The sequence below is a fragment of the Macaca fascicularis genome, chromosome 5, assembly GCF_037993035.2.
Source record: "Macaca fascicularis isolate 582-1 chromosome 5, T2T-MFA8v1.1".
Lineage (NCBI taxonomy): Eukaryota > Metazoa > Chordata > Mammalia > Primates > Cercopithecidae > Macaca > Macaca fascicularis.
In genome coordinates, this window is record NC_088379.1 from 188,274,585 (window position 1) to 188,295,622 (window position 21,038).

General features: G+C 41.0%; 1 pseudogene; it reads left to right on the forward strand.

Moving 5' to 3' along the window:
- Positions 1–615: 615 nt before the first annotated feature.
- On the forward strand, positions 616–2,440 carry LOC102133175 (vesicle transport through interaction with t-SNAREs homolog 1B pseudogene; annotated as a pseudogene).
- The last annotated feature ends 18,598 nt before the right edge of the window (positions 2,441–21,038 follow it).

The following is a 21,038-nucleotide window of genomic DNA, read 5'->3' on the forward strand; positions in this document are numbered from 1 at the left end:
CTGGGCTCAAGTGATCTTCCCACCTCAACCTCCTGAGTAGGCGGGACTACAGGTGCGAGCTACCACTGCTGGCTAATTTTATTGTATTTTTTGTGGAAACAGAGTTTCGCCATGTTGCCCAGGCTGGTCTTGAACTCCTGGGCTCAAGCAGTCTGCCTGAGTCTGCCTCCTAAAGTGGTAGATGACAGGTATGAGCCACCGCGTCTGGCCTTATTGTTACTAATACTCCGTATTACCATAAAGAGACTTTGATATGACCAGGCACTGTGGCACACACCTGTAATCCCAGGACTTGGGGAGGCTGAGGCGGGCGGATCACGAGGTCAGGAGATCGAGACCATCCTGGCTAACACGGTGAAACCATGTCTCTACTAAAAATACAAAAACTAGCCGGGCAAGGTGGCGGGCGCCTGTGGTCCCAGCTACTAGGGAGGCTGAGGCAGGAGAATGGCGTAAACCCAGGAGGCGGAGCTTGCAGTGAGCTGAGATTGCACCACTCACTCCAGTCTGGGCCACAGAGCGAGACTCCGTCTCAAAAATAAATAAATAAATAAATAAATAAATAAATAAATAAATAAGACTTTGCTATGACTATTAGAGAATGTTTGATTTTTAAACAGGACTATGTTCATATGATTGATCATTAGGGACTTAAATCTGAAAATTAAATAAAATGACTTATCATTCCTTGGTCCTGACAGGAGTTTAAAAGTGTTTCTTTCTAAAGTAAATGCTTTTGTCCTTCAAAGGCCTCTACTAGGAATCTATGAGTGTATTTCCCATGACTGGACGATGTATTTTCCTCTTGGTGACATTTCCACCACTCATAGGATTTTCCATGGCCCACTCCACAGGGACATTTTTCTCGTGGAGTCCGGTTGTTCCTCTTGGTCAGGATTTTAAATGGCTCCAGACTCTGGGACCTTCAAGTGATCTGCAGGAAATACTCAAGCAACATCGGGCCTGACAAACTCAGGAATGTAGGCTGATCCCAAAGTATCGATGACCCCTTCGTCATTCCTGCCCTTTCAGGAGCTAGTCATCTCTTCCTTGTCTTTTCTGATTTCTAGGTGAGATTCGGTTAATGCACTGTGTCTCTTTAATTACTGGTGAACATATTAGACTTTCTGAGAGTTCCCACTAAGTCCTCCCTCCCAACCAGAGGTCTTCCCCGCCCTCTTTCTCTGGAGGACTCCACGGCACAGCCATCTCTACAGTCATCCTCACATATCTCTTTACCTTTTAAAATACGTAATGTAGACTAGGGGCTCAGGACGCACGTATTGGCCGGGCGCGGTGGCCCATGCCTGTAATCCCAGCACTTTAGGAGGCGGAAGTAGGCGGATAACGTGAGGTCAGGAGTTCGAGACCAGCCTGGCCAACACGGTGAAACCCCGTCTCTACTAAAAATACAAAAATTAGCGACCCCGGAAGAGCCTCGTCCTGGGCGGTGGTGGCGTGGCGGTCGCCGTGATGGCCACGGGGCTGGGCAAGCTGACCGCTGGGCTAGGAGAGGGCCCAGCACCCCAATCTCGGTGGCCACTGCTGGAGCTGGGCCTGCGCCATGGCCACCTCTGCCGCCTCCCCGGAGCATCTGGAGAAGCTGCACGAAGTCTTCCGCGGCCTCCAAGAAGACCTACAAGAGCTGCCCGAGCGGCTGCTGGGGACGGCGAGTCCTGAAGAGAAGAAGTTGATCAGGGATTTTGATGAAAAGCAACAGGAAGCAAATGAAACGCTGGCAGGGATGGAGGAGGAGCTACGTTATGCACCGCTGTCTAAGGCCCTTGCCAAACTCCACGTGGAGGTGAGCAGCACAGCTTTGACAGCCACACCAGGAAGGCGAGGAGACGTGAAATACGGCAAATGTGCTGCAGAGAATGAGCACGTGAATCGGCTACAGTCTCAAAGGGCAATGCTTCTGCAAGGCCCTGAAAGCCTGAACCGGGCCACAGAGACAGACTGACCAGCTTGGCTCAGAAACCACAGAAGAGCTGGGGGAACGACAAGCCCATTTAGAACGAGCCAAGAGTAGACTGGTAAACACAGCTGAAAACTTGAGCACAAGTCGAAAGATTCTCCGTTCAATGTCCAGAAAAGTGACAACCAACAAGCGGCTGCTTTCCATTATCATCTTCCTGGAGCTCGCCATCCCGGGAGGCCTGGTTTACTACAAATTCTTTCCCAACCATTGAACTTCCTGTAGGGCAGGGTTTGTGGACCAGGACTTTCACCTTGTGAATGCATGATGTTAGGGATGTGGACGGAATGAGCATATTGCTGCTGTGGGCTAACAGTTCAGGCACGCACTGTGTAGCCAGGCTATGGGAGGAGGGAGGAAAGATGGAAAGCCACTTAAATGTGAAGGAACAGCAACAAGACCAGTATGATATACCAAGGTAATAAATGCTGTTTATGACTTCTTTTAAAAAAAATATGAAAACTAGCTGGGCAAGGTGGCACAGGACTGTAAGCCCAACTACTTGGGAGACTGAGGCAGGAGAATCACTTGAACCCAGGAGGTGGAGGTTGCAGTGAGCCAAGATCGCATCACTGCACTCCAGCCTGGGTGACAGAGTGAGACTCTGTCAAAAAAAAAAAAAAAAAAAAAAAAAAAAAAAGACACACGTATCTTTGCTAAAGTTTTTGCATGATGGTTTCTTTGGAATATAACATATGCAGACTCATTGCCTCTACTGAAATTCTGACAGGAAGGGTCCCAATTAACATCCTATAACATCCATATATGCCTGTATATGCGTAGCAAATCTCTGGCTTCCTCTGGGGAGAGAAGCTGCGGGGGCCGAGGTGAGGGGCTGACCTATACTTATTTTATTGATATCCCTTTTTACTGTTTGCATGTACTATGTGCACGTACTACTTTAAAAAACTTCAAATACATTAAAGAGAAAAATATAGAAATAAGCAGAAGATAACTTCTGCATAAATGGATGTTAATATCATGCTGTTCGTTGGGACAATTTGTCATTGTAGAATTGTTCAGTCCTCCAAAGTTAATCTGTAAATGTGGTGCAATACTAATACAAATCCTATCAAGATTTTTTGCAAGAATTTGACAAATGCTAAAATATTGGTGAATAAATAAACCTCCACACACTAGCTAATATAATTGAAAAAGAATTATGTATATATTATTAAATATATAAGAATTATATAAAGAATTGAAAAAGAAATGAGGAAAGAATTACCTATCAATATAAAGACACAGTATCCAGCCAACAAAATTTTAAAATTCTGTATTTTGGGTAGTGGGCATAGAGAAAGATCAAGGGAATGGAAGAGAGTCAAGGCACAGAGTCAGGAATGGTACAGAACGGAGTGTAGGCCGGGAGCAGTGGCTCACGCCTGTAATCCCAGCACTTTGGGAGGCCAAGGTAGGAGGATCACTTCAGGTCAGGAGTTCGAGACCAGCCTTGCCAACATGGTGAAACCCTGTCTCTACTGAAAATACAAAAATTAGCCGGGCATGGTGACAAGCGCCTGTAAGTCCCAGCTGCTTGGGAAGCTGAGGCATGAAAATTGCTTAAACCTGGGAGACGGAGATTGCAGTGAGCCGAGATCATGCCACTGCACTCCAGCCTGGGTGACAGAGCAAGACTCTGTTTCAACAACAACAACAACAGCAAAAAGAACAGAGTGTGCACAATAGCTGAATCACCTGGGGGTGGCATGACAAATCACAGGGGAAATGGTCATTTAGTGAAAATGGAAAAATGGTTTACTTCATGGAGGAGAAAATAAATTATGACTCTACTACATATGACTTACAAAAATAAACCCTAATTAGGTTAAAAGTGTGAACGGTAGAAACAATATATTTATGTATTTATTATTATTATTTTTTTGAGAGGGAGTCTTGCTCTGTCACGCAGGCTGGAGTGTGATGGTGCAATCTTGACTCACTACAACCTGTGCCTCCCAGGCTCAAGCATTCTCATGAATCAGCCTCCTGAGTAACTAGGATTACAGACACCCACCACCCTGCCCCCATAATGTTTGTATTTTTAAGCAGAGACAGGGTTTCACCATGTTGGCCAGGCCAGTCTCAAACTCCTGACTTCAGGTGATCCGCTGGTGAGACTCAGAATCTATTAAAATTCTTACTCATAGCCTTTGACTATTTTCCTTTAGGGTTACCTGTTTTATCTTGCTGATTTTCAGAAGTTCTTTTTTTTTTTTTTTTGAGACAAAGTCTCACTCTGTTTCCCAGGCTGGAGTGCAGCAGCAAGATCTCCCTTCACCGCAACCTCCGCCTCCCCTGCTCAAGCAATTCTTGTGCATCAGCCTCCTGAGTAGCTGGGATTACAGGCGCCCGCCACCACGCAGGGCTAATTTTTGTATTTTTAGTAGAGACAGGGTTTCACCATGTTACCCAGGCTGCTCTCAAACTCCTGACCTCAGGTGATCCACCTGCCTCAGCCTCCCAAAGTATTGGGATTACAGGCGTAAGTCACTGTGCCCGGCCTGCAGAAGTTCTTGTAGCTATTTATCCCTTTATTGCTTTTATATATTGTATTTCTTTCTAGTCTGTTACCTATGTGTTAACATTGTCTATTATATCTTTCTTTGAACAAAACTATTTAATTTTGGTGTACTCATATTAATTTGTGAATTGAGGATCTTGTTTAAGAATCTTTTCCACTTTGATGTTTTAAAAATATTTTTCCTTTTTAAAAATTGGTTTTGGCTGGGCATGGTGGCTCACACCTGTAATCCCAGCACTGTGGCAGGCCAGAGCAGAAGAATTGCATGAGCCCAGGGGTTTGAGACCAGCTTGGGCAACATAGTGAGACTTCATCTTTATTTAAAAAAAAAAAAAAAAAAATTGGCTAAGCGGGGTGGCTCATGTCTGTAATCCCAGCATTTTGCGAAGTCGAGGCGGGTGGATGACATGAGGTCAGTTCAAAACCAGCCTGGCCAATGTGGTGAAACCCTGTCTCTACTAAAAATATGAAAGTTAGCCGGGTATGGTGGTGGGTGCCTGTAATCCCAGCTACTCATAAGGATGAGGCAGGAGAATCACGTGAACCTGGGAGGCGGAGGTTGCAGTGAGCCAAGATCATGCCATTGCACTCCAGCCTGGGTGACAAGAGTGAAATTCCATCTTAAAAAAATAAATAAATAAAAATAAAAGATCTTTTTAGGCCACACACTGTGGTTCATGCCTGTAATCCCAGCAATTTGGGAGGCTGAGGCAGGAGAATCACTTGAACCCAGGAGTTCGAGACCAGCCTGGGCAACATAGGGGGACCTCATCTGTATCCAAAATAGAGGTTAGTCTAGTGTGGTGGCACACATCTGCGGTCCCAGCTACCCAGGAGGTTGAGGCAGGAAGATGGTTTGAGCCTGGGAGGTTGAGGCTGCCGTGAGCTGTGATCAGACCACTGCACTCCAGCCTGGGCGACAGAGTGAGACCCTGTCTCAAAAAAAAAAAAAATTCTTTTAATTTGTACAGGATAATGGAAGGACTTTTATTGGAAACCAGAAGACCTGGCTCCACTATTCAGTAGCTATCTGGCCCCTCCCTGTTAGAATCTGGCCTCTGTCAGCCTATTTCTTCATCTGTGAAATGCTGCCTACCTCAGTGTCAGTGTAAAGAGCAAACCAAAAATACTCGGTGAAATGTAAAGTGTTACAAACAAAAATCTAAGGATTTATTAAAACTCTTCTTTTGATGTGAAATAGCAGCTCTCCTAAGCATTTTCTTAAATGGATTTATAAAACTGAATTTACACATAACTTTAAAGGGAAACGTGCTATTTAAGAAAAAAATCTATTTATTGGTCAGTTACTTTCAAACAACGTAGGAGATGGAATGTGTATATTAGAAGATTCTGGGGAATTTAAAGATATTAAGGAATGACAGCTACGAGCCAGCCTTTATTTGCTCTTTAGAATAAACTCAGGACTTCCTTCAGAGAGAAATGTTCATAGTTTCAGGACAAGTGCTATTTATCACATTACAAAGAAACTCGAATATGTAAAATTTTTCATGTATGTTATGTTAACCAGCAAAAAAAAAAAGTATGGAAATCTAACTTTGCACACAAAAATGAATTCAATGATCAAAAAAGGACATCCGACTTCAAATTCACCGTAAACATTTTTATAGTTCACTCTTCTGCAGGTGTTGAGTGCAGTTAGGTGAGTTAGGTCAAGGTGACTGATGGTTTTGTTCAAATCTTATGTCTTTACTGATTTTTTAAACATGTTCTATCCATTCCTGAAGAAGAGGTGTTTAATTCTGTCAAATTTTGCTTAATGTATTTTGAAGTGCTGTTATTAGGTACATACTCACTCACAATTGTCTTTCTCATGTAGTGACTGTTTTATTATGAAATGTCCAGGCCGGGCATGGTGGCTCAATCCCAGCACTTTGGGAGACGGAGGTGGGCAGATCACCTGAGGTCAGAAGTTCACAACCAACCTGGCCAACATGGTGAAACCCCGTCTCTACTGAAAACACAAAAATCAGCCGGGTGTGGTGGCAGATGCCTATAATCCCAGCTGCTCAGGCGGCTGAGGCAGGAGAATGGATAGAACCCGGGAGGCGGAGGCTGCAGTGAGCTGAGAGGGCGCCACTGCACACCAGCCTGGGTGCAGCCAGAGCAAGATTCTCTCAAAAAAAGAAAAAAAGAAAAGAAAAGAAAAAAGAAATGTCCTTATTTTCCCTGATAATTCTCTTTGTCTGGAAATCTACGTTTTGTGATAAATAGCCACTCCAACCTTCTTATGCTTATATTTTGTGCATATCGTTTTCCATCCATTCACTTTCAACCTATCTCTTTTTATATTTAAATAGCGTCATTGATAGACAGCACATAATTGCCTTACTTTTTAATGCATTCTGACAATCCTTGCATTTTAATTGGATTTTTTCGTTTATTCAAATATAATGTAATTATTGCTATGGATGAATTTGGCAAAACCTCTTTGAGTCACTTTTTTTGTGGTTGCCCAAGAGATGACAATAAACAACCTTAACTTTTCATAGTATTTTTAAAGTTAATATTGTGCCACATCACATAAAATACAAGCCCCTGCACTCTACTTGTACATTAAGCTATCATTGTCAAATGCATCACAATTCCATGTTATAAATTTCATTAGTTAGTTATAATTTTTGCTTTGAACAGTCATGTATTTTAAAGAAATTATGAGGAAAAGGAGTCTTTTATATTTACCCACATATTTACCTTTCTGAGCCTCTTCCTTCCTTCCTGAAGATTCAGGTTTCCATCTGGTATTATTTCCCTTCTGTCTAAAGAACTTCATTTAGCATTTCTTGTAGCACAGGTCTGCTAGTGACAGATTCTAAGTTTTAAGTAAAAACATCTTTAATTTGCCCTCATTATTGCATGATATTTTCATTTCATCTGTAAGATTATTTCCAGATAAAGAGTTGATGTTTTCTTTTTTTTCAGAACTTTAAATATGTCATTTCACTTGATTCTGATGAGAAGTCAATGGCATTTCAAATCTTTCTTCCCCTCATACAATGTCATTTTCCTTTGGTTACTCTAAAGATGTTCTTTTTATTTTTCCTTTTCAATGGTTTGGCTCTGTTTTGATTTTGTTTTTGTTTCTGAGATGAAGTCCTGCTGTGTTGTCCAGGCTGGTCTCAAACTCCGGGGCTCAAGTGATCCTCCCCCACCTCAGCCTCCTGAGTAGCCAGGACTACAGGTGCACGCCACTGTACCCAGCCTCATTTTGGAAATTTAAATACAAAAAGTGAGCACTGACTTTTTAAAAACATACACATAGGGCAGGTGTGGTGGCTCACACCTATAATCCCAGCACTTTGGGAGGCAGAGGTGGGTCAATCACCTGAGGCCAGGAGTTCGAGACCAGCGTGGCCAACGTGGCAAAACCCCATCTCTACTAAAAATATGCAAAATTAGTTGGGCGTGATGGTGGATGCCTGTAATCCCAGTTACTTGGGAGTCTGAGACAGGATAACTGCTTGAACCTGGGAAGTGGAGGTTGCAGTAAGCCGAGATCGCACCACTGTACTCCAGCCTGGGCGAGGGAGCAAGACTCCGTCTCAGAAACAAACAAATAAAACATACACACAAGTCTAACAGCCAAAATGCACAGAGGAAATGAGCTCCTACTCTGTCCTCCAAGGTTCCCATTCTGTGGTTGAAGTTGCTGCTGGCCTTCCTCCTTTACAACATACATAGGAATCCACAGCTTCCACTTTATACTATAGCTGTAATGCATTTCGTCTGCTTCATGCTGTGTGCACATCCCTCCTCATTCTGATTGATGGTCAAGGACTCATCCCTCCCCTAGCATCAGTTCCTGCCCTTCAATGGGACAGTGAGGAGATCAACCAGTTAGGAACAATCTAGTAAAAGGGGCAGGGTGGCTGGAGATGGAGTAACGCTCTGCACTGATGTACTGTGGTATCTGAATGAGGAGGGAAAAAATAAGGCAGAAAAGTATGGAGGGCACAGTTGCAAGTTGGGAGTCTCTCTGTGGAACCCTGTGGGGAGGATTCTCCTACCTGTTTTAGATAGATCAATGTGCCAAAGTAAAGAAAAAAAATCCAATAATCAGCAGTCTAGAGACTTGAATTTCAACCTTCTCCCACCAAGATGGCTCATATATGGCAGTAACAATCTAGATCTCTCCAGGAGTGAAGGGAGAGCCTGTGGTAGGCCCCGTGGTAGGCCCTAGAAAGTATCCACTGCCGCTTCTAGTTGCTGTTGTTGTTCCACTTGTGACTTAGTCTCAAAGACAACAGAAGAGCCAGGAGTATAAAGAAAGTGGTTGCAATCCACAAGGCTGTTGTGGAAAATCTGTACATCTTTTGAGCCATGAAAAGGGAGAGATCAGAAATGGATCCAGGTACAGACAAGACCTTTTTGGGAGCATCTCCGTTAGACGCCATTGTCATGACGGGTCTCATTTAGCTCCGTGTGGCTCCTATTCCAACTCCTCCTCAGTATCCTCTATGTTGCCCTTTGGGCACAATTTGTCTGGGGACAGGGGTACCCCCGTGTCATGGCAGCAGCAAATACTGAGCATCCATTTTCTCTTTCCTTTCTGGAACCCTATACATGTTAGATCTTTTTGTATTGTTCTGTCTCTTAGGCACCGTTCCTTATTTTATTTTCCTCTCTGATCTTCAGATTGAATAATTTCTATTGCTTTACCTTCAAATTCACAGATACTTTCTTCTGTTATTTCTATTCTGATTTTTTTTTTTTTTTTTTTGAGATGGAGTTTTGCTCTTGTTGCCCAGGCTGGAGTACAGTGGCACGATCTTGGCTCACTGTAACCTCCACCTCCTGGGCTCAAGCGATTCTCCTGCATCCACCTCCTGAGTGGCTGGGATTACAGGCACGTGCCACCACGTCCAGCTAACTTTGTATTTTTAGTACAGACAAGGTTTCTCCATGTTGGTAAGGCTGGTCTCGAACTCCCAACCCCAGGTGATCCACCTGCCTCTGCCTCCCAAAGTGCTGGGATTACAGGTGTGAGCCACCGCTCCCAGCCTCTATTCTGATCTTAAGGCTATTCAGCAAAAATTTCATTTTAAATATCATATTTTCAGTGTTAGCATTAACCTTTGGTTCTTTTTTATGGTTTCTTTTTCTCTTCTGTGATTTCCTATGTTTTCATTCATTATGAGTATATTTTCCTCTACATCCTTGGGCATAGTTTTGGCAGTCACTCTAAAATATTTGTCTCCAATTCTAACATCTGGTTCATCCTGAAGTAACTGATTGACTTTGAGTCACATTTTCTTATTTTTTCGTATGCCTAGTAATTTTAGATTCTATCCTGGACGCTTGGATGAACTCAAACTTCTCCGTTCAGTTATTTAAGCCTTATATGGGCTGCTTGGAGTCTGCTCTGCACATGTGTAGTTTAGGTTCAGCAAGAGATTTGGGCAGTTTCTATATAGTCTTTAAGGCTCCTCCTTTCTGAATCTCTCTTTCCTGTGATTTCTCCTCTACTTCCCATTGCTGTGTGTTTGCATCCCTCCTCCTCACCTCTTTGGTGAGAGGGATTTCTGCTGTAAGGTTATGGGAAGAGGCTAAACACGACACTAGACACGACACAGGTGAGACAGCAGTGTACTAGTCACGTATACTCACAGCCTAGCAGAGGGGAACACCTACCCCACACAGGGCCAGGTGGGGCCTGCACGTGGAAATAGAGAACCACCATGGGTGCAGGCTTTGTACTACCAAGAGGATGAGGTCGCTCCTGGTTCCTGAGGGAGGACGTGACTGGTGTGGATGAATAACTCCATAAACTGTCAGGGAACTAAAACCTGTGACTCAGGAATAAGCAGGAAATGTGCCTGATCCTTGAGCTAAGGAGCAGAGTGTGGACAGGAACTTGTACTTAGGCCATTCAAGGGCCTCCTGATTTTACCAGATATCAAGGCAATACATGGTATTAACTTTAGACCATATACCACCCTGTGGTTGTCCTGGACTCCAACCTCTGGCTCTTCAAGCCAGTAAGTCTGCAAGTTTGAAAGTCATAGTCATTCTACATGGTACTGATGAGGGCCTGCCCCCAGGCTAAATGACATTCTTCCACGATGAAACTCATGAACTGCTATTTCCTTCTTCCAAGTGTGGACTCCCGTCCAGAATCTGCCTTCTTTTTCCTGCTCTCCAGTGCCTTCTGGTAGATTTTTAAATTCTGTGCAGAATGTATAGCCGTTATTTGCAAGAACACTGATCTGATAGCAGCTATCTGGCCATTACAGGAAGCAGAACCTTCAAAGTTCCTTCTTAATCTGGGCTGCTTAGAGTCTGCCCTGCACATGTGTAGTTCAGGTAAACTGCTTTGGACACAAACAGCTTAACCACACAACTGAAGGAATTATCAGGTGTGACTAATTATAACAGGAATTGGCATGGAGTCTTTGGGATGGTAACACATGAGAACATTATCCCATAGCTGAAATCCATAACTGGAGGGCTCATAAAAAATTGTTGCATAAAACACTTAAATTTTGATTTAGTACAAATTTAGATTCCATACAAATAATTCATCAAACTTGAGTTGAGCTTGGAATACATCAGATAAAATAAAAAAAAAAAAGTTTTTTATTTTACAGTTTTTACATACAGCTAAAGTACATATGGGGAAAAATTAGGCTATCATTTGATAATGCAGTCCTATATCTCTTCTTAAATACCTACCATATTTCATTAGCCTTGCTTGACTTTTACCAATTTTAATCTCTCTTTAATTCTGCCATCATTGCCAATTTGCTTTTATTTATACTTATGCTCATAAGCATTTCCCTAACATGTGTCATGTCCCTATAAAGACTACAAATGTCTTGTGGACAAAGACCAAAGCCTTGATTTCATTTAAACCTTGACACTGCAGATACATATGTTGATTATTCTTTTTCAGTGAATCCTATCAAGACTCAGATGGACAAATTGGGCTTTAAATCTCTTCAGTACTAGGTATATGGTTGTTTCCTTTGGTGATCCCAGAGGCCTCACAAGACTCAATAGCAGGCTATATATTAACACATAGCTAAGATTTATGACAGCAAAGGATACAGAGCAAAAGCAACAGGAAAAGATGTATCAGTGGAGTCCAGAGAGGTCCAACATAGGATTCTGTTGTCCTTCGTCTGCAGCTACACAGGAATTCTCTCTCTCTCAGCAAACTGTAGACACCTGTGGAACGTCTCTGCCCACAGAAGCCCACTTGAGTCTCAGGGTCTAAGGCTTTTGTGGGAGGCTGTTCATGTATGCATACTCTGCTATGGAATTGGCTATGGCAACCAAAACTCAGGGGCCCAATAATAAAACCAGGTGCCTATTTATCAATCTTGGTGTTTGTGCAACACAACTTGGTGAGCCAGTATGGAATGATCCAATGCTCCAGGTGGATACAACAAAATCATCATCACTAACATAAGGAACACTCCCAGGATTGTAATCCAGGGGTTGGCCAAGGTCGAAGATGGTTCCCCTGGAGACATGCAAGGGGAAAGCAACCAGAACTGCTACAGTCACTTTTTTCCTCACGAGGCCCTGCGCATCCTTGCTTATCACCTAGTACTAATTCCCAGCTTACTAACAGGAATCATACAAAGCTAATTAAGTCCGGGCATGTGAGAAGATATTTAAACCTATTTTATTGCTAAATCATTCCCTCTAGTCTCTCTACCCTACCCAACATATTCTAGCCTCCAATTTCTATCCTGGTAGGTAATACTACATTTGCATTTTGTTATTCCAGAAGGTGCATAAAGTTCTTTGTTTATTTTTTGTTTGTTTTCTTTTCTTTTTTTATATTTTTGAGATGGAGTCTCACTCTGTCGCCAGGCTGGAGTGCAATGGCACCATCTCGGCTCACTGCAACCTCCGCCTCCCAAGTTCAAGCGATTCCCCTGCCTCAGACTTTATGAACAGGCAACATGTAGGGAGCAGTAGCTTATGCTGCTTAGAAGAGGAGGCCTAAGAAGGATAGAGCTCAAAGTTGTAAAATCTACAGGGTTCGTATCCTTGTATGATTTATATTTGTATCATTTCCCCCACAAACCTGTGTTACCTCCTGGATTTTCTGTTTCATATAGCCTTAACAAGATCTACCTGTGGTCCAAGCCAAAACCCTAGATGATACCTCCTCTCCCATCCTTTAAATACAGTCACTAAACCCAATTGATATTACCTCCTAAAAATGCCCTGATCTATTTCTTTCTTTCCATATGACCTCATTTTCCTGTTAACTGCTCCTTTCTTGCTTCTCTTTCCCTCTCCCCAAAGCCATTATTCATTTCAGCAGGGTTCTCACTCCCATTCCTTCCTAGAAAGCCAATGCACCACATACTGAAGAATAATTTTCTGAAAAAGATGTCTTATGAAATGAGGTATTATTACCACTTATCTCTATTTTCGATTGTTTCCTGTATGTTATAGATCTACTAATATCTATTTTACTGGAAAACAAATTAATTACATCTCAAATTGAAAAAATATGTCCTTAGGATAGAATCAATTGCTTGGAGTTCTCTGAGCTATGCAACAGAAATAATAAGAGCTGCTTCCTGTGCCTCATCCTCTCTTTGCTTTACGACATCTGGAGTCTTCTCTCAGTCTTTCTCCTTTCTCAATTGCTATGTTCAGATTCCTCTTCATTAAATATTTCTGCCAAATTTCATTCCTACAGAAAAGACCACAGTCAAAAAATGATTCCTTGGCTAGTTTATATTTCATCGGTCCCTTCTGAGGGTGTAGGCAGATGTTATAGGTGGTGTTAACATATAACATCAATCTAAATTTGAATTTTAAAATATCTGATTCATAAAAGTGATAAGAATTGTTCCATATGAACCTGAAATACTCAAGTGAGATCCTGCAAAAGTTGTTAAAGCTCTTAGCAGCAAGGTGAGGGCTATGCTGAATGAGAAAAGGGTTACCTCGAACTTCTCTTAAACTGCTAAAAATTTTCCACAAAAAATGTGTTTCTCAGCCAAACTGCCTAGATTAATTCCTAAAGTGAGACGTCTTCAGAAGCTTCAAATTTACCAATTGTGGTACTTCTTCGCTTTAATATGTGCAATAATTTATGTGCTATTAGAATGCTGGTACACTAAGACCAGACATGACTAATAAGAAAAGTAAAAAAAAATTATAAAAGTGTACTAAATCCAAATATTTGGTGTATCTACTTATCTACTCTTTTCCTGGTACATAACATTACATTTGCATTTTGTTATTGCAGAAAGTGCATAAAGTTCTTTCTTTCTTTCTTTCTTTCTTTCTTTCTTTCTTTCTTTCTTTCTTTTTTTTGAGACAGAGTCTCGCTCTGTCACCAGGCCAGAGTGCAATGGCGTGATCTCAGCTCACTGCAATCTCTGCCTCCCGGGTTCTAATGATTCCCCTGCCTCAGCCTTCCAAATAGCTGGGACTACAGGCACGCGTACATCACGCAATTTTTTGTATTTTTTCTTTAGTAAAGATGGGGTTTCACCATGTTGTCCAGGATGTTCTCGATCTCCTGACCTCGTGATCCACCTGCCTTGGCCTCCCAAAGTGCTGGGATTACAGGCATGAGTCACTGCACCCACCCAGTTCTTTGTTTCTTTTATATTTTAGATGAAACATAAATTTTTGTTAAAATAATACATATACCAAAAAATGAAAAACAAATGTGCAAAAGGATAAACAAAGCCTCTAGATATTGCTGGACTATTTTTCCAGAGATATTTAATCTGAATACAAAGTTAACATTGTTTAGGATATCCTAAATGTAATATCATATAAGGAAGTCACTTGGCTTTTTGAAATTATTTTTTAATCAACATGCCAATTATCAGTCAAAGACTAAGTTAGATATGCTATTGTTCTAGCCCTGTATTACAACTATATATATACACACACACATACACACATATATATGCACACATCACATATGTACACAAATACATACATATATACACACGCGCGCACGCACACACACACACACACACACACATATTTTTTTTCTTTGAGATGGAGTCTCACTCTGTTGCCCAGGCTGGAGTACAGTGGCGCGATCTCAGCTCACTGCAAGCTCTACCTCGTGGGCTCAAGCAATTCTCCTGCTTTAGCCTCCTGAGTAGCTGGGATTATAGGTGCCTGCTACTGCACCCAGCTAATTTTTGTATTTTAGTAGAGATGACGTTTCGTCATATTGGCCAGGCTGGTCTCAAACTCCTGACCTCAAGTGATCCGCCTGCCTTGGCCTACCAAAGTGCTGGGATTACAAGCATGAGCCACCACACCTGGCCAGCAACTATATTTTTTGTTATTGAAAAATAGTATCACAAATAGTCTCCATAAATAAAATTTAAATATTTCAGCCCCTAAATTTTAATTTTAATGTTCTACCATCATCAGTAAGGGCTCAAATAATCATTTCTTTTTCTGATTCTTCTATTTCCCCTTAATATAGAGCTCTTTAGCTTCTAATACTTCCCATACAATTTTCCCCCCATCTTTTATATCTTTGTTTTTAATCTAATTCTAGTACTTACTTTAGCCAGATACCAGAAGAAAATATGTGTTCTGTCACTTCAGGCACTTTCTCAAAGTCTTTTCCCTGAAGATATCATTTCTGTGATGAAAAGATGTTGTACTAAAATATCTGCAATGTACACTACAGTTAGAACAAGAAAATGAAAGTACATCTAGACTGCAGTTAATGAACACAACCTATGTTTTCTCAAGGTAACAATAGAGAAAAAGAAATAAAATAAGATAAATTATTTGTATTAAATGAATATTTTCATTTTCAAAATTTCGGTCTCATTTTGTAGAACTGGCACATCTAAAATTACCTGATTTAGCAAAATAAGATTTAAATACAACTTTCCAGAAACATATATATTGTGTAAAGTAAGATATACTGGTTTCATGCATAAAACAGTCAGAGAATGTCAATTTATGGAAATAAATAATTTTTAAAAATCTGTTACCCTTACCGGGCGTGGTGGCTCACACCTGTAATCCCAGCACTTTGGGAGGCTGAGGTGGGCAGATCACGAGGTCAAGAGACTGAGACCATCTTGCCCAACAAGGTGAAAGCCCGTCTCTACTAAAAAATGCAAAAATTAGCTGGGCGTGGTGGTGTGCACCTGTAGTCCCAGCTACTCGGGAGGCTGAGGCAGGAGTATCACTTGAACCCAGGAGGCAGAGGTTGCAGTGAGCCGAGATCACACCATTGCACTCCAGCATGGCGACAGAGCGAGACTCATCTCAAAAAAAAAAAAAAAAAATCTGTTACCCCATGAGAGATAATCAATACTTACCAAATGTTGGATTAAATTAACCATGCTAAGAGCAATTAATGTAACAATAGCTCCAGTAAGACCTCATTAAATAATCAAGCACTTCAAATAAATGATAGATTTAGCAAAAACACCTAGCCGATAGCATTAGTTTCATTTTTAAAAGACCATTCTTTAGCTAGTGCTGAAGGCATAAGGCATTGATCCTTTAAAATAAGTCTAAAGGATACACAGTTTCTAGTACTTTTGACTGGGTGGTTACTTGAAACATTATTCTTCAGCAAATTCTAATTTTCCTTCAGAGAAGATGTTAAATTTGCTGTAAGACTTCACAGAAAAATATTTTATGATATCTGAGTTCTTAATTTTTTCCCATGGGCCCAATTCTCCCTTCAATAATTGTCAGCCAGAAAAAAGATAATTATTTATCTCTTAAACTTTAGGTATATACTTATTTTATGGATTGTTATATGACACTGGGCAAGCTAACTTCTCTGGGTCCAAATATTATCACCTGTAGAAAAGCTGGTGATCTCCATCCTCTTCCCCATCCCTGCATAGATGATGGTTAGGATACACTACCATCAGCAGCACTGGCTCCTCTAGCTACCCAGTTGGGCTGCCTGTTGCCTGCTCTTCCTTCCTTTGGAGAAATCGTTGATCTAAGATAACTTCAGCATTAAAAAATTACGAGTCTAGAGTGATCGTGATATTGAAAACATCTGAAATCATGCAACCTTGAGATGCATTTTCTTTTTGAGACAGGGTCTCACTCTGTTGTCCAGGCTGGAGTGCAGTGGTACGATCCTAGCTCATTGCAGCCTCAAACTCATGGGCTCAAGGGATCCTCCTGCATCAGCCTCCCAAGTGGCTGAGACTATAGGTGCACACCACTGCACTCGGCTAATTTTTAAATTTTTTGCAGAGACAGGATCTCTCTGTGCTACTCAAGCTGTTCTCACGTTCCTGTTCTCAAGTGATCCTCCTACCTTGGCCTCCCAAAGTCTGGGGTTATAGGTGAGCCACAAGGCCAGGCCTTTTTTTTTTTTTTTAAATAAAAACATCTTTTTTGTAAGGTTCTTAGTAAAAATTATAATACATATAAAGGAAAGGTGAAGGCTATGCTACCACAACTTTCAATACATTCCCTTCCTGCCACTCACTTCCATTTGATGAAATTAATAGGAAAATTGCTGTATAACAAGGAGTAGCATCTGAAAGGCACTGTGCCAACCTTTACCTCACACTTTCACAGACCGGAAGAGTTCAAGCCTTTAGTTTACACATGGTTTGGCTACTCTCAGATGCCAGGCAATTGTTGGGTTTACTGATTACCTGCAAAAACATTTTCGGGTAACACAGCTCATTAAGAAAAAGGGATATCTACAAAGACATAATGTGTCATTTTTATGGATCTAGCTATTGTTATTTGTGTAAGTTGAGTAATTTATATGTACTGTATCAACTATTAAATTTTGGACAAATTTTTAGGTTTCATCAGCAAAATCAGACCAAAATTTCAATTTTGAACAAAGCATAAATCTCTCTTCTCTCAATTAAAAACCCTTTCCCCTGCTTTTAGAAAACATAATTGCATAATTCAAACTCCTTCAATACTGTGACCTAGTTCCCCCTCTTGATGTTATAAAGGGCTCATGTAACTATGGTAACTAGCTAGGGAAAATTGAATGTTTTTCTGGTCAGCAATATGCAAAGTATACCATATGTGCTATTTTTTCTCCTTGGGATAGCTAAGGGGATAGTATGTTCGCCTTTTTTCTTGGTTATGAAAATACGAGATCTTATTATACTGAATTTCCTCTTCACTACAGTCCCAGTCATTCACACGGTCCCTTCGTTAAAATGTTTTAGGATCATGTTTTGCTTTTAGCAGTCATCCTAAATGCTGACTAGTACTATAATGGAAAGCAGTAGGACTGACTGTATACACCAGTTAAATCTGTGTGGTCTATCATATTAACTCCACGTACAGGGTGATATGGTTCAGATTTCTAATATTCCTTCTAGAGGATCTGATATTTTCTTAACTTTGTCCTTTTTTTTTTTTTAATGAGGCGGAGTTTCGCTTTTGCTGCCCAGGCTAGAGCGCAATGGTGTGATCTCGGCTCACTGCAACCTCTGCCTCCTGGGTTTAAGCGAGTAGCTGGGATTACAGGCACATGCCACCACGTCCGGCTAATTTTTGTGTTTTTAGTAGAGACGGGGTTTCATCATATTGGTCAGGCTGGTCTCGAACTCCTGGCCTCAGGTGATCTGCCCACCTTGGCCTCCCAAAGCGCTGGGATTAACAGGCATGAGCCACCACACCTGGCCTAACTTTGTCCTTCAATCCCAGCCAAAGTGTTTTCTTACAGCAAAAGAACTGCTAAAATGGAATTACATCTTGGAGTATATTTAGATATTGAGAAGAATTAACTCCAGTTTGTAGTGACTTTTATATATCTTCTTTTTATCTCTATTTAAATTTTTTCTACAATAGCATTACTTATGTAATAAAGTAATCAAAAATGCTTTAAAACTGAGTTCAGTGGAGATGCAAACTATTATTATTTATTTTTTTTTTTTTTTGAGACGGAGTCTCGCTGTCGCCCAGGCTGGAGTGCAGTGGCATGATCGCGGCTCATTGACCTCCGCCTCCCGGGTTCACGCCATTCTCCTGCCTCAGACTCCCCAGTAGCTGGGACTAGAGGCGCCCGCCACCACGCCCGGCTAATTTTTTGCATTTTTAGTGGAGACGGGGTTTCACCGTGTTAGCCAGGATGGTCTCGATCTCCTGACCTCATGATCCGCCCGCCTTGGCCTCCCAAAGTGCTGGGATTACAGGACTATTAGGTTTTTTTTAGTTGCTTTTTGTACTAATGAATTGATGTAAAGTTTTAGGGTTTTTCACTATAAGTTAAGATGCTTCACTGGACCTTCTAGAACAAATTACACTCTAACGCAGACTCCTAGATTATTAAGGATTTATTTATTTGCATCAGGTACGATTACATTTCTTACAACACGCTGTCAATCGGTGACTTTTTCATATGAGGATTTCTTCTTGAATTTCTCCATACTTAAAGCAGTGATTTTAAACTACTTGAATATCTTCCTCAGAAAAACATTGCTCTCTGCTTCACTGAATTAAACAGGGAATTAACTGCCTCTTACTGGTTTGGAAAAGACCTCATTAACCAAATAAAATGCATGGGATTTGTTGGATCCTGTTAGACCAAATGCAAAAGATTTAATGAGACAACAGGAAAATTTGAATTGTGTAGTTATGAAATGACAATAAGAAAATTTGGGGAGATAGAATAAATGGTATTATGGATATGTTTAAAAAACTGTTATCTTGGCCGGGCACAGTGGCTCATGCCTGTAATCCCAGCACTCTGGGAGGCCGAGGCGGGCGGATCACCGGAGGTCAGGAGTTCAACACTGGGCTGATCAACATGGTGAAACCCCCTCTCTACTAAAAATACAAAATTAGCTGGGCATGGTGGCACACGCCAGTAATCTCAGCTACTTGGGAGGCTGAGGCAGGAGAATCGCTTGAACCTGGGAGGTGGAGGTTACAAGATCCAAGATCTTGTAACCAAGATCGCCCCGTTGCACTCCAGCCTGGGCGACAAAAGCAAATTTCCGTCTCAAAAACAAGCAAACAAAAAACAACTGTTATATTTTACCTATTCATATTTAAAGTATTTACAGATAAAATGATAAAAATCCAGCAAGAGGGAGGGAGTGTGAAGGGATGTTGCTAAATGTTGAAGCTGGGTAAACAGTATATGAGGATTTATTGTACTATTACTTTTGCCTTTGTTTGAAAATTTCCATAAAAGTTTAAAAATATTAAAAAGTAGAAAAAAGAAAAGGATTTCATGTATTTGGCCTGACTCAAACAGAAGCTGAATTTTCTCAGCAGTCTTCTTTAGGAATCTTTCACAATTACTTGCCAGTTTGTTTTCAATCAGTTTGAAGTTGTTGCTCTCCCCAAGAGACAGGTACGGAGGCACACACAGTCCCTGCCAGGGACCTCTTAAAGTCACTGACTTAGAAATTCAAGGTAATCCCAGACTAATTTAGGGAGATCAGTTACTTATTTATTTTTTTTTAGGGTTGCTTTGTGGTAGATAATACACTGTGGAGCAAAGAAAATGCCTTTTTGCTTTATTCACAGGATTAAATACCATAAATTAATTTCTAGTTGCTGAGAACGGGAGATTTTAAATTTTGCATTTAGAAGACAAGAAATTCAATCTGAAGAGGCCCCGTATTTGCAGTTAAGTGACCATTCAGAAGGGCAGGACAGTGCTCAATAATCAAGGTCAAGGGTTTAGGGATTGTGGCGATTTTTTTTTTCCCCCACTGAAGTGTTCTCCCCACACAGGCTGCTTTCGCAGGGTGGCAGTAGAATACGCCTTCGATTAACCTTTTAAAATAAATATGGCAAGAAAAGCATGTCTAAAATAATTCATACATATACATATATTATCATACTACAGTGTTTTATAGTTTTAGATCAGTAGCAGCTAAAATATTCTTTGGATGTTTTTGCTTTTTTCCAGCCTGTTCAACAGAATTATAAAAGGTGAAAATAATGCTATAAAATATCCCATGCTCATCCCTCCTATCACCTTGCTCTGTTTCTGGAGTACTGTAGGTATTCTGCACCTTTGCCTTTTTCCCCTTTTAGTTTCTAAACACTTCTTTTATCTACCTGCAGATCACTTATCAGACTGAAAAAAATCCATTGGTACATTCGGTGTTTGACCTGTAACAAGGCACCCCACATTATTTTGGGCCTTTGATAAAGACCATCTTATTCAAATTTGTGAGAAAACAAAAATAGTAGAGTTCAAGTAAAAACCAGTAAAATTCAGTTCTTCACAGTGGCCGTTTTTTGACGAGACCCGGCCGAAAGGTTTAAAGAACAGTAAAATCCCCAAATGTTCTCAGAAATACTATACATTGTACTGTCTGGGTTGACTTAATACTGGCCCAAACCTCAGTGTCCTAGGATAATAACCCATGACGATTTCCCAGTCCTTTGAAATAGCTGACGTCCTACGACGTCAAATTGCCTGGAGTGCTTCATTTTGGTTTGAAATTTAAAATTTCCTCTAGATAAAGATCTAGATTTCTCTTTGCAAGTCAAAAGCTAGTTACTATTAACAGCTGTTTCAAAAGTGCTCTAAATAGGTCACCATTCAGGTGTACCAACGCTGCAAACTGGATCTAAGAA